Source organism: Dendrobates tinctorius, unplaced genomic scaffold (genome assembly GCF_039654945.1).
Source record: "Dendrobates tinctorius isolate UK_male_01 unplaced genomic scaffold, ASM3965494v1 ptg000126l, whole genome shotgun sequence".
NCBI classification, from domain to species: Eukaryota; Metazoa; Chordata; class Amphibia; order Anura; family Dendrobatidae; genus Dendrobates; species Dendrobates tinctorius.
This window is the reverse complement of record NW_027361794.1, coordinates 121113-134482: the sequence shown is the minus strand read 5'-3', so window position 1 is coordinate 134482 and position 13370 is coordinate 121113. Positions and strand designations below refer to the sequence as shown.

Here is a 13370-nt window from a genome sequence, read left to right as displayed (position 1 = left end):
TGACTCTTCGGGGTAAATCGCTCTCTCACCATTGGATTAGAGCTGATACTATGAAGCTAAAGTGACTAAACAGACTTTCTGTCCCCTCCATAAAGGGGCACTTTCCCGTGTTTGTCAGAACTGTCCGAGGATTATTAGAGGGGATAGTTTCCCCCAAATTAGAAGGGACACCTGTGGATATTGGGGTCTTTACCTGCTACAGTCCTGGTGTGGAGCCTCCACCCGCAGAGCCGCACTCCACATATATGGCCGCTCTGTGCGCACAGGACCTGTGATGAGGTCACAGGAGGGGAGGAGTCAGGGGTCACATGATCAGGGGCCTCAGTGTATGCAGGACTCTGCTGTGCTGGTTGTCATGGTGCTGGAGGAGGGAAAGTTTCTGTGTGGGGTCAGGAGGGGTTTACAGTGTGCATGTAGCAGAGCCGTGTGTGTACGAGGTGTACGGAGCGGAGCTGTGTGTGTACGAGGTGTACGGAGCGGAGCCGTGTGTGTACGAGGTGTACGGAGCGGAGCCGCGGGTGTACGAGGTGTACGGAGCGGAGCCGCGGGTGTACGAGGTGTACGGAGCGGAGCCGCGGGTGTACGGAGCGGAGCCGTGTGTGTATGAGGTGTATGGAGCGGAGCCGCGTGTGTACAAGGTGTACACCTGTTGCAATTTGGTTGCGCTCGGCGCACCGTCAAAAGGACGCAGGCGACGCCAAACGCATACTGCGCACGGCCTGCGTCCTCAGTGATAAAGATAGGCGATGCATGCAGCGTCATGCGCCCGGAGGCGGAGCTACCAGCGGAAGCGCGGCAGGGGGCGGGGCTTAGCTGTGGCCATGCAACGCAAATGTGAAACCGGCCTAACATGGCTGAATACTATGTGATAAAACATCATATAGCACTCGGCCCAGTGTTATCCTGTGCGGCAGCTCAGATCTGCCATTTTCTCATGTCGATTTGGCATGAGAGAATAATCGCTGCGTGCTTGGCTCACTCAGGCGTATCCGGCAGGGGGAGCAGTCGGGCCGCCTAATGCAGCGGTCTGCAGTGTCCTCCCTGGCGGCTGCGTTCTGCCGCCCCCCGGGCCTGAGAGTCGGTGGTTCTCTGTGTCAGCTGTCAAGCTGACAGCTGGCGCAAAGAAGGTGCGCATGCCGGCTCCTAGGGAAGAATTGTACTGACGTCTATACAGACGCCAGTACAATTGAAGCTCTGACCGCCGGGCCAGAGCGACGTCAGCAGCGGGATCAGGTCATGTGATCACGCTGCTGACGTCACTCCCCGGTGCCCAGAGCGAACGCTGGTGGTAAGTGCTCCACTGTGGAGCTGAAGAAACAGAAGATGGGGAGTGTCAATGTGGGGAAGGGGGTTAATGTGTGGGGGGTTAATGAGTGGGGATGGGGGGTTAATGAGTGGGGATGGGGGTTAATGTGGGGGGGTTATTGAGTGGGGATGGGGGTTAATGTGTGTGGGGGGTTAATGAGTGGGGATAGGGGTTAATGTGTGGGGGGGTTAATGAGTGGGGATGGGGGTTAATGTGGGGGGTTATTGAGTGGGGATGGGAGTTAATATGTGTGTGGGGGGTTAATGAGTGGGGATGGGGGTTAATGTGTGGGGGGGTTAATTTGTGGGGGGGGATTAATGAGTGGGGATGGGGGTTAATGAGTGGGGATGGGGGTTAATTTGTGGGGGGGGGTTAATGAGTGAGGATGGGGGTTACCCATCGGTACCATCTTTATGCTGATGACACACAACTATATACGTCTTCCCCTGACCTTACCCCCTCTGTACTACAGAACGCCAGTGACTGTCTGTCCACAGTCTCCAATATCATGTCCACTCTATCTGAAACTCAACCTCTCCAAAACTGAACTTCTGCTCCCGCCGTCTACTATCCTCCCTAAATCTGACATTTCCCTCTCCATGGGTGGTACTACAATAACTCTCCGGCAGCAGGTGCGCTGTCTGGGTGTTATGTTTGACACCAATCTCTCCTTCACATCCCATATACAATCTCTTGACCGCTCTTGCCACTTACACCTAAAGAACATCTCTAGAATCCACCCTTTTCTCACCATGGAAACAACAAAAACCCTCACTGTAGCATTGATCCACTCCCGCCTGTATTACTGCAACGCTCTATTTAACTTGCCTCCCCGTCACTCGACTTTCCCCTCTCCAGTCCATACTTAATGCAGCAGCCAGGGTCATCTATCTGACTAATCGGTACTTGGACACGTCCACTCTTCGTCAGTCATTACAGGATCCAATTCAAAGTACTTGTTCTCACCCACAAAGCTCTCCACGGTGCGGCACTCCCCTACATCTCCTCCCTCATTTCTGTCTATTGGCCTAGCCGATCGCTGCGGTCTGCAAACGACTTTCGACTAACCTCTGCACTAATCCGTACCTCCCACTCCCGACTCCAAGACTTCTCCCATGCTGCTCCTATCCTCTGGAATGCTCTACCCCAAGAAATTAGGACTATCCACAATTTGCATAGTTTTAGGCGCTCCCTCAAAACACATTTGTTCAGAGCGGCTTATCACGTTCACTAATCAGTCATTTTATGTGTAAGTGTGCGTGTATAGCCCATTCACTATCTCCATCCATCCTTCACTTCCTCAAGATGGCTGGACCTTCATTGTAAATATACAATTGTAAATACACTGTATAGATAAATGAATTACTACTGCGCTTAGAGTCACTGGTATCTATTGTCTTACTCAAATGAATTTGAAGAGAAAAAAAAAAAAAATCAAAGTCCAGAGCACAATAAAAGAACCAGGTTTGGACAGAGAGCAACAATAAGTAACACTAAAAAAGTCATATATATCCCTTTGGATGCTTAATGCCAATTGTAGAGCAAAAAACCAAGATTACCTTGTAAAGCAGTAGGGGTTAACAGCCTCAGAGGGGGAGGGAGGGCTCAGTCTCACAAGTGAACGCTGATTCTGTGTTTGGAGATTAGTGATGGGAAGTTCGGCTCTTTTTGGCGATCCGGCTCATTCGGCTCCGCTCACCTTAAAGAGCCGGCTCTTTTAACGGCTCTTTTTTTAATATTAATCCGTTTTCCACAGTCATCGTTCCAGGTCTTTGCCTGTAAAGTGAGGGCCTCATTCTCCACCTATATAAGGATCTAGTGACGCAGTGTAGACTGTTATTCAGCATTGCTGTCTCAGATTGTCAGCTCCTGTGATCAGGCCCCGGCTCCTTGGTTGCAGACAGTCTTACCATGTATTCCTTTCTAATCTGTGGTGTTTTTTGTACATGTCCTGTCTGGATTAGTAAATGCTGAAATCCGTGTTGGCACTGTATAAGGCCGGGGTCACACTGGCGAGGAATACGGCCGAGTGAGAGGCGCTAAAAGCACGCATTAGACACGGACCAATGATTCTCTATGGGGTCCCTCGCACCAGCCGTATATTTCTCATCCGTATTCTACGGTCCGTGCCAATCGCAGCATGCTGCGATTGTCAGCGTACTACGGCCGTAGTACGCCAATGCAAGTCTATGGGTGCGCAAAAAATACGGATTACACACGGACCACACATGTGACTTGTGAGAAATATGCACCCGGTGTCTTTTAGCAAAGCCGGCAATTCAGTGCGCTATACAGTAAACTCACACTGACAGGTTTAATAAAGAAACGATATATACACATAGAATACACATATATATATATATATACGTTATTGCTGGACTTTGCTTTGTTGTTGTTCACACATATATATATATATATATACATATATATGCATTCTATGTGTCTATATCTATTCTTTGGTTTCTATTATAAACCCTGTCGTAGGGCTCCATTATATGTCCATTTTGCAAGCCTGCGAGAAAATCTCGCCATACGGATGCTGACATGCGCAAAATATGCGACCACACCTTGATTACGGATGACATACGGAGCACTGTTTAGGGGCCATTCATCCGTATTATGCCTGTATAATACTGACCGTATTTTGCGTCGTTTAGTGTGACCCTGGCCTAATCCGTAAAAGGTATGTTGGAAGCACTGTGCCAACACACACACTGCAAAATATGTAAAATATGTCAGCAAAGCATACTGAATAGTAAAATCAGACACTAAGAGCAGCTGCCTGGCCGGGGTGCTCGGTGTCGCCCCCTCACTGATCAGACATTGCTGACCTATTCTAAGGTCAGCCAGCATTAAAGTCATGGACGACCTCGCGGGTGCACTTATTTGAAGCCTGCAAAATGATTTGGACTAGGGCCAGTTTTGTTTCCATATTACACTGAAAAGATCCTTTCTGTTCCCCACTGGCCCCTTCCTCCTGACCCCCCTATTCCTGCATTGTAATAACGTCATGTGCAGTAAGAATCGTTTCCTATCGGCACTGGTGATCTGATAATGAACCAGCAGTAGCCCAGCGGGGCGTCTATTCCCCCAGACTAGGAGTCCGCACCTTCATTGCTGGAGTCATTCCCTCTTGGACGCGATTTATTCACATCCGTGTTTTTTCTGCAAATGGATGAAAACGCATGGAACTGCAGCCTGATCAGGATTTGGTTGGAAATGTGAAATTCTGACTTCTGGGGCAGAGGATAGGGGGAGAGAGAGGAGAGTGAGAGAGACTGGTGAAAGAAAAAAGAAAATGGGGCTCGGAGCCTGCGCGGTATGAAATCCACATGCAGACTGGACGCAGGCAGCCTGATTCAGGTGCGTCTACACTGACAATCGTATGTTTTTGCTGACACATATCAGGATGTCTGCAGATTTTTTTTAACACCCAAAATTCACAACAAGCTGCGTTTTGGGAGAACATGGAAAATCCTGATGCATCCTGATCCTGATGCAAACGCAGCTCCGTGCCTCCTTATATTAAGTATAGGGATGTAATCTGGATCAGGATTGCTACGCTTCACAACGCACCGTACCACAACGCTAGTGTGAGCGCAGCCCCACTCGTGCAGCCCCTAACCAGGAGCCCCCATGTTATATACATGCACCCAATACATGTTATTATCATTACCACACTATAACACAGGGCACAAGCCCTTCTAGTGAGGTGGGAAAGATCACTGTATGACAGATCAGCATGCGGACATAGTCTATATTATGTCTGCAGTCTGCTCCCATACAGTTTCATCACTTTCCCATACAGCACATCCCTCACTTCCGAGCATCAGTGCCGCAACACGGATTCCTGCACACGGAAGCACATGGACCCATGTTCTCCTGGATCCGTGCTCCATAGAGCTCCATTTTAATTCCAGACGTGTAGCCGCGGATCCGTGCGTCTCCCTGTGCCTGCGTGTTTTTTAGATGACACAAAACTGCAACAAGTTGCGTTTTTGTGCATCTGATAAAATATGCAGACATGCGGATCTGTGGGAAAACGGTGACATCTGGATGCACAGTCCCATCCGTCACCACTGAAAGTCAATGGAGACGAAAACGGATCCGTGTGCAGCCAAGATATGCAACTGTGACACCAGCTTAACCCCATAAGGCCATGTGCACACTGTGCGGATTCTGCTGCGGATCTGCAGCGTTTCAGGCTCTGCAGCAGATTTAGGTGCATTGTACAGTATCATTGTTTTCAATGGTAAACTGAAAAACGCTGTGCACATGCTGCAGATTTTTCCGCGCGGATTTGCTGCAGGTTCAAATCCACAGCATGTCAATTCTTTGTGCGGAATCCTCTGCGGTTTCAAACCTCCATTGTAGAGGTGTGAAACCGAAGGACTAATCCGCAGATCTTTTTTACCTGCGGATTTTTCCAAATCCGCAGCACCAAAAATTATGTGTGCACATGGCCTAATTATTGGGGCTGGACCTAGATCTCTGCACAGTCTTGCCTGAAATCACTTAGTCCATGAGCCGGGCCAGATATCGGTACTACCCGGAGTGACTAATTCTCTTTGGTGTTTTTAGGTAGATGCATGTCTGTAGTTTATGTTTTGATATGATAGCCCTTGCACATCAGTAGCTTAACCCCTTCAGGCCTATTTGTACCCAAATGCCTAGGCCATTTTTTGTAAATCTGACCTGTCACTTCATGCGGTAATAACTTTGGGATGCTATCACCTACCCACACCATTCTGAGAATGTTTTCTCATGACATATTGTACTTCATGGAGGTGCTAATTGTGAGTCAATAGATTTTACCTTTCTGCATAAAAAATTACAAAATACACGAAAATTTGGGAAAAATTCGCTATTTTTGAACTATGAAATTCTCTACTTTTTACAAAAATGCTGATACCCCCCATAACAGTTATTAGTTTACATTCTCCACATGTCTACTTCACATTGGCATCATTTTGGAAATGAAATTTTATATTTTTCGGATGTGATAAGGCTCATAGTTTTATACGCAATTTTTAAAGTTTACGACTAAATTTCCAAAACCCATTTTTCCAAGGACCAAGTCAGTTCGGACGTCACTTCATGGGTCTTGTATAACAGAACCCACCCATACATTACCCCATTTTGCAAACTACACCCCTCAAGGTGTCCAAAACGGAATTTCAAAACTTTGTTAACCCCTTAGGTGTTGCACAGGAATTCAAGCAAAATGACAGTGAAATATCAAAATTTCAATTTTTTGGCAGATATTCCATTGTAATCCAATTTTACCTGCAACCCAGCAAGGGTTAACAGCAAACCCAAACCCAAAATTGGTTACCCCAATTCCGCAGTTTATAGAAACACCCCACATGTACATGTAAACTAAATTATGGGCGCGCAAGAGGGCTCAGCACAGAAGGAGAGCTAGGCGGTTTTTGGGATAATAGATTACACTGGAAGAAATCCAGTGGGCCATGTCGTATTGGAGAGACTCTGAGGTACCCCCAGAGTGGAAACCCCCAAAAGGTTACCGCATTTTGGAAACTACACCCCCTAAGGAATGTTTTAGGGGGCATAGTAACCACTTTGACCCAACAAGCGCTCCATTGGAGTTTCATGCACTTGGTTGAGGAAATTGAAAAGTACGTTTTTTACCGAAAAATGTCGCTTTAGGCCCACATTTTTCATTTTGAAAAGGGGGACCAGGAAAAAGTACACCCCACTTTTTATTCCCCATTGTCTCCCGAACACGGCAATACCACAAGTGTTGTCTAAAACCACAATATTGGCGCACGGCAGGCTTCGTATGCGAAGCTGCGGCAAAATTCACTGTAAGAAATCTATGGGGCCATGTCACATTTGGAGACACACTGAGGTCCCGCACAGTGGAAACCCCAAAAAAGTGACCCCATTTTTGAAACTACACCCCCTAAGGAATGTTTTAGGAGGTACAGTAACCACTTTGGACCGGGAACCGGCTCCCGACCCGCGGCGATCGCCCGGCATATGATCCGGGTACGATTCTCCGTACCGCTTCGGTGGCCGGCGCGAAGGGGTTAATGGTATTTTTCACCTTTTGAATAGATCCTACCTATATTTCCAAAAAATAATGATTAAAGGTCGATTTAGGGGAAATGCCAAAATGTCAATACAATGCATGTAGTATTTGTAACAAAATTTAATCCAAGTTATGTAAATACACACTGAACATGTCATGGGCTTGTCCATACTAATGTGTGTGTGTAGGTGTGTGTGTGTATATATATATATATATATATATATATATATATATATATATATATATATATATATATTGTGTGTGTATGTATAATTATATAACGTTACTCCATAATATCTTCAACATCAGACTCTGAATCTGACTGTTGTTCTACTGGCTCGTCTTCAATACCCTTGTTCTGGCATGTCTGTAACCTGCACATGTCCGTGCACTTCAGGCCATTGCTGAGGCAAGTACACTGAGGAAGTTCGCATGACCGCACACACTTGCAGGACAGTAGCTGGATAATAGCTTCTGGTGCTGGTGCCCCTCGCATCCACTTGACAACAAGCTTTCCGTCATTATCTATCATCCAACCGCAGTCTGTTGGGTTTGCAACAAATGGCTGGCTCTGCAGACTTCTCCTCCAGATCGCAGCCTGGTAGTTTGCATGCAGTGCATGCATGAAAAGGCAGTCTTGGCAAGGAGGGAGTTGACTTGACTCTACCACTCCACGTCTGGCACAGAACAGCTGATACCGGAGCCTGTTTACCTCAGTTGTTTGGGTAGTTGGCAGGTACATGTGGCAGGTGATTTCCTGTATCTTCTCAAAGAGTTCGGGAGACACTTCCCATGAACGACCAACTTCCTGAAAGGCATCCTGGTATGTCTTGTTCATCTTCAACTGCTTGAGTGTCGTCATCTTCCCACGGCCAGCGAATGCACTGACTGTGTCACAGCCTGTAAATGCATGCATACCAATCAATGAATCACACACGCTGCCTCCCAATGTTCTGCTCAGAGTGGTGATATCCAGGAATCTTGTCCGGTTCTGTGTACCGCATTTCTGGAACAGGTGGGATGGGATTTTGTGGCACATGCCCAGACACAGGACCATGACATCAGTATCCTCTGAAGTGATGATGACAGACTTGTAACCAGATTCTGCTGCATGAAGAGCATGGAGAAGGAGGCGTGTGTCTGCTTCTTCTTGACTTGACTTAAGGTCAGCAGCCTCTTCCCACTGTTCTTTGGTGATCTTAAAGCAGAGCTGCTCACATGTGACATACATCTCCTTCTCCTCAAGCTTCTCCCTGTGGTGTTTCGCCTTCCATTCTTCTACCAGAAACTTTATGAGACTTGCCTTGTTGGAGGAATTACTTAGTAGCTTTCTCCACTGCTGGATGTTGTGCCCATGTTGAATGTTCTTGAAATGGATCCCTGTGCCTTCATATCTGTTGACTCTTTCTGTATCTTTGATGGATGTCTCCTTGTAGACGTCAAAGACAATATCAATGCGCTTGCTCTTAGCACCCTCATGGATAGCGCGACTCATTGCTGTGCCTGCTAGCTGGGCAAATGTTGCATCGTTTCCCTTCAGTTTCTGAACCAGGATCATCCCATCAATGATGGTTGCAGAGGGCTCAGGGATCACCTCTGCAGGAGGAGCATTCCTCTCCAACTCCCTTGCTAGGGCAGCCTTGTTGGTCTTGCGGATAGACCCATCACCGTTGGCAAGTGCCCATGGCAATGGCCCCAGGGGATAAGTCAAAACATCACTCATTTGTAGCTTTCTGTTCTCAGCTACAAGTATCATCTGGCCAAATAGGTTCCTGTCAGCCTTCAAAATTACCTCCTTGCCAAGGCCTTGTCTGTGTGTCTTCATTCTGATGTTAGAGAACGGTTTAAGATTGTTCTTCGTCATCTTCTCATGAAACAGTGTAGTTGGCGTATCGGTACCCAAACGCTCATCCTTGAATGTGTGATATGCATCCTCTCCTATACTGTATGCCCCTAGAAGGTCTTTGGCTACATCTGGTGGTGCTGTAGTCGCTGTTGATAAACTGATAAGTTCACCATTATGCTCTTTGTTGAAGGGGTTCAACCAACCAGTCTCCAGCACTTCAACAAAAGATTGGACATCGGCTTCATCTCTTCTAATCCTGGACACTTGTAGGTCTGAATGACTGAAGTCAGTATATTGTTGGCCTACTAGGGCCCTCAGCTGCCTCAAGTACATGCTGCGGTACTCCGATGTCAGGTAGAATCTGGCGACAGCTCCAACTTTGAGGCTGAAGCCTTTTGTGCCCCCTGGTGTCTGGGTGTCTTTGTTGATTGTTTCTTCGATGGTCTGGTCCACAGGAATCCGTCCAAAAGGATTCTTGCTACCGATCTGGACCGAAAAGCCACCTTTCATGAAGTATTCATGGACCTCTGGGTGGTCTATGGGCAGCCGAGACATCGTAGCATAGTAATAGGTTAGGTATCGGGCATAGTTGACCTTGTCATAGGCAAAACACCACGGTATCATCTGTCGGATTGCTCCTAGGTGAAGCATCCAGTTGCCTTCTCTTGAAGCTCGAACAAGGGCCAGCATGGTCTCGACAATGTCCAAGTATGACATCCAGAATGCTGAGAGTTGTTCATTTCTGAAGGTCTCAAGATAAACTTGAAAGAGCTTCAGGGTAAGTGTGCAAGATTCATTATCCAAGAACTTTTCGAAGGATCCCTGCGACACACTGATGCGAAGGTTTGTGATGTTCTTCAGTGTTTCATCCAGATGGTGAAGGTCCCTTGCATGGTTTTCTTCTAGCCATGGAAGGAAGTTTCTCCATGCAAGCCTCATAAGTGCTTCATAGACCAGCTTGTGTAGTCTCACTGCTCTGTTGTACCTCCGGCCGTCCATCACTCCAGACACTGATCCTTCAGCGATGACACCGGATTCAACACACAGATCTCTAAGGCCTGCATCCTGAAATCTCTTACCTATGATGGAGAGGAGATTACAGATTGTGTGGAAGACACCCATTCTAATTATAATGTTCTTGAACTTCTCCTGTTTCCAGATAACCTCGGCAGCTTTGGCATAGAGTGCTTGATCAAACACGCACACAATTCTGTTAAGCTTCAGGGTCTGCATGATGGCATGTGTTTGCTCCAAGACTTCATTCACAGTGGACATGGCTGTTGCAGGAGCATTGATAGTGGGCAGGTAGCTTACAGTGTCCTGGGCCACAACAATGTCGCTGCGGATTTGGATGTTGAACCCAGTCCAACTGCTAATGGTCTGATCCTCATGGTCTGACATTCTAGCCAGAAGCCAGATATGGTTCTTGGTTTTTGAATCCTGGACCTCCTCGGTAGTGTTAACATTCGCAGTCTCAATCCTGGGTGGCCCTCCCTGCCGCCCAACATTGTATATTGGTAGCATTAATTCTGTCGGAATTATGCTTCTTTTCTTCGACTTGGTTACATCTGGCAGGACTTTTGTCACAGAGCATGCAACATTGGACTGAACAGCGATGCCATTGACTCTCTGAGATGTACCTGCTCCACTTAGTGTCTCCTCAAGTCTGTCAATGTTATCCCAGGCCAAGGTTGTGAACACACCAGGGTAGATATTTGCTGGCATTGGGATGTCATCCGTTGAACATTCCGACTTCTGGATACAAAGGGCTGTATCGATCTCCTCAGCTGTTGAATATGACACACAGTGGCCAAGACGATTCAGAGTTCGAACCAGTTCTGTATTGCCGGTCAAAGACTTAATTGCAAAGGACAGCAGTACGTGCTTGGGTGGCTTTGTCTTTCCATTGGTAACAGCAAAAACCAAGTCACTGCTGAAGGATGTGGCAAGACGTTGAGCTCTTTCAGAGGGAGTTTGGCACTCACAATCTCCTGTAAGCAGGGTTTGCAGGAATTGAGTGACTAATGCAGGAACGACATTCTGATCTGTATCGGGAGGCCATGGCTGACTCACATCTTGCTTCTTGATCTCATTCCTCAGCTGCATTGCTGCTTTGTTTACAACGTCTCCAGAGTTAGCGGCTCTTGCTTCTTGCAGATCTTTTGTCATGCTGTGTGCTTGCCGGGCAAGGTCGTCCATTGATATGCTATATGGATAGACTAGAAGCTTACCTTTCTCATCGGAGAGAAAGCGGAGTGATTCACCAAACTCTGTTTCAAGTTTTCGGCGAACATGTTTCTTTGTCGATGGTTTCAGTTTGATGATACCACGGGACATCATGCATCTCTGAAGCCTAGATGTGAGGTTTATCATAGGCAGTACTTCTGGGTTTGGGAACAATTCAGTCCTTATATACAAGAAGAGTTCCTCAAGGGCTTCTCTCTCTGCCTCTCCGTAGCGTACTTCCTTGCTTTCTTCCTGATTTTCTGCTGCACCAGACCTACAGGCCAATTGGGAATCATCTTTTGTGAATAGTTTGTAGCACGACTTGTGGTAGTGCCCCTCTGAAGCAACAAGGTCTCTGCTAAGTAAACCAAGGATTCTGTGTGCCTTTCCTTATCGCTGCTCTGCGGATCATCTCATCTGCTCGTAGCTCAACACACTGGACGATTGGCTCCCTTGTTTTTTCTCCTTTGAGATACTTGCTTGACTTCTCGCAGAACATACATACTTTGGCATACACCCTGCTATCACTGGGGGTACCCCTCGGTAGCCTCCTCCTGGGGATTTCGCTTGCTGTTTCGACATTGACACCCTTGGCAAGGATAGAATCCAGTGACTTCTTCATTGTAAAGAGACTACGACATTTACGGTGATATTGTATGTGTGGTATTTCTCGTTCTTCAAGGCCCTTAGCTGCTTCCAGGACGGATTCATGCTGTCTGATCTCTGCAGCCCTAAGCAATGTTTTCCAGGAGTCCAAATCCTGTAGGGATGCCAGATCATCACTGTCATCATTAGAGCAGTGTATGATACTGTCGATCCGTGATTTCTTCCTCGCTGGTACTTCCATCATGCCATTAGATATGTCAGGAAACACCTGCAAACACAAAGAAAAACATTAAAACCCTTGGCACCGAGCGCCGTACGAGTACTGCTCGCTCGACCTGGACCAAAGGACAAGAGCAGTACTAGTACGGCACAACCCCTTTAGCGTCCCCGCCGCTAATCGCGCGGGGATCGGGGGTAGATGGCCGCACTTACCGGCAGCAGGGCTTGTCCCCTCGCCGTGTGTGGCCATCGCGCCGACCCCCTGCAGCTAGAATCACTGTGATTCGCTGGGCTATATAGCCCAGCGAATCGCAGCATGCCTTGTAAAACATGGCGTGATTCGCTGCAGGGGTTCGTGCCTGTGGAGCGATTGGTGCATTTACCAGTCACTCCACAGGCCAGGGGGAGGATGTCAGTGTCTGATCTTGTCCCCCTGTGCTGCGATTGGCTAGAACATCGTTCTAGCCATAGCAGCGATGTAGCAGGGCCGACACAGTGTCGCCTCTGCCTGTTTGAGATCCTGTCAGCACAGGGTCTCATACAGGGACGATCGCTGCACTGTGCAGGCTGGCCGGACCTGCCTGCACTCGCTGGAACTTGTGGTACCACAAGTCCCAGCAAGTCTGGGCAGGCAGGCAAAAAGTGTAAAAGAAAGTTAAAAAAAAAAACAAAAAACACTACACTACACATCCCCCCCTCCCCCTCCCATATGCGCCAATACTGTGGTTTTAGACAACACTTGTGGTATTGCCGTGTTCGGGAGACAATGGGGAATAAAAAGTGGGGTGTACTTTTTCCTGGGCCCCCTTTTCAAAATGAAAAATGTGGGACTAAAGCGACTTTTTCCGGTAAAAAAACGTACTTTTCAATTTCCTCAACCAAGTGCATGAAACTCCAATGGAGCGCTTGTTGGGTCAAAGTGGTTACTATACCCCCTAAAACATTCCTTAGGGGGTGTAGTTTCCAAAATGCGGTAACCTTTTGGGGGTTTCCACTCTGGGGGTACCTCAGGGTCTCTCCAATACGACATGGCCCACTGGATTTCTTCCAGTGTAATCTATTATCCCAAAAACCGCCTAGCTCTCCTTCTGTGCTGAGCCCTCTTGCGCGCC

General features: G+C 47.6%; 1 protein-coding gene across 4 annotated transcripts in view; it reads right to left on the bottom strand.

The window, feature by feature from the left end:
- Window positions 1-13370, bottom strand: part of LOC141047028 (uncharacterized) — a 38608-nt gene that overhangs the window by 13842 nt on the left and 11396 nt on the right. The window contains exon 1 of one of the 4 annotated variants that reach the window (XM_073541938.1): window positions 2866-3709. The exons of 2 other annotated variants lie outside the window; for them this stretch is intronic. The gene's annotated coding sequence lies outside the window, so the exon portion shown is untranslated. Of the gene's footprint in view, window positions 1-193; window positions 554-2865; window positions 3710-13370 lie in introns of those variants that run through there. One more of the 4 variants, XM_073541936.1, reaches the window with a different exon arrangement.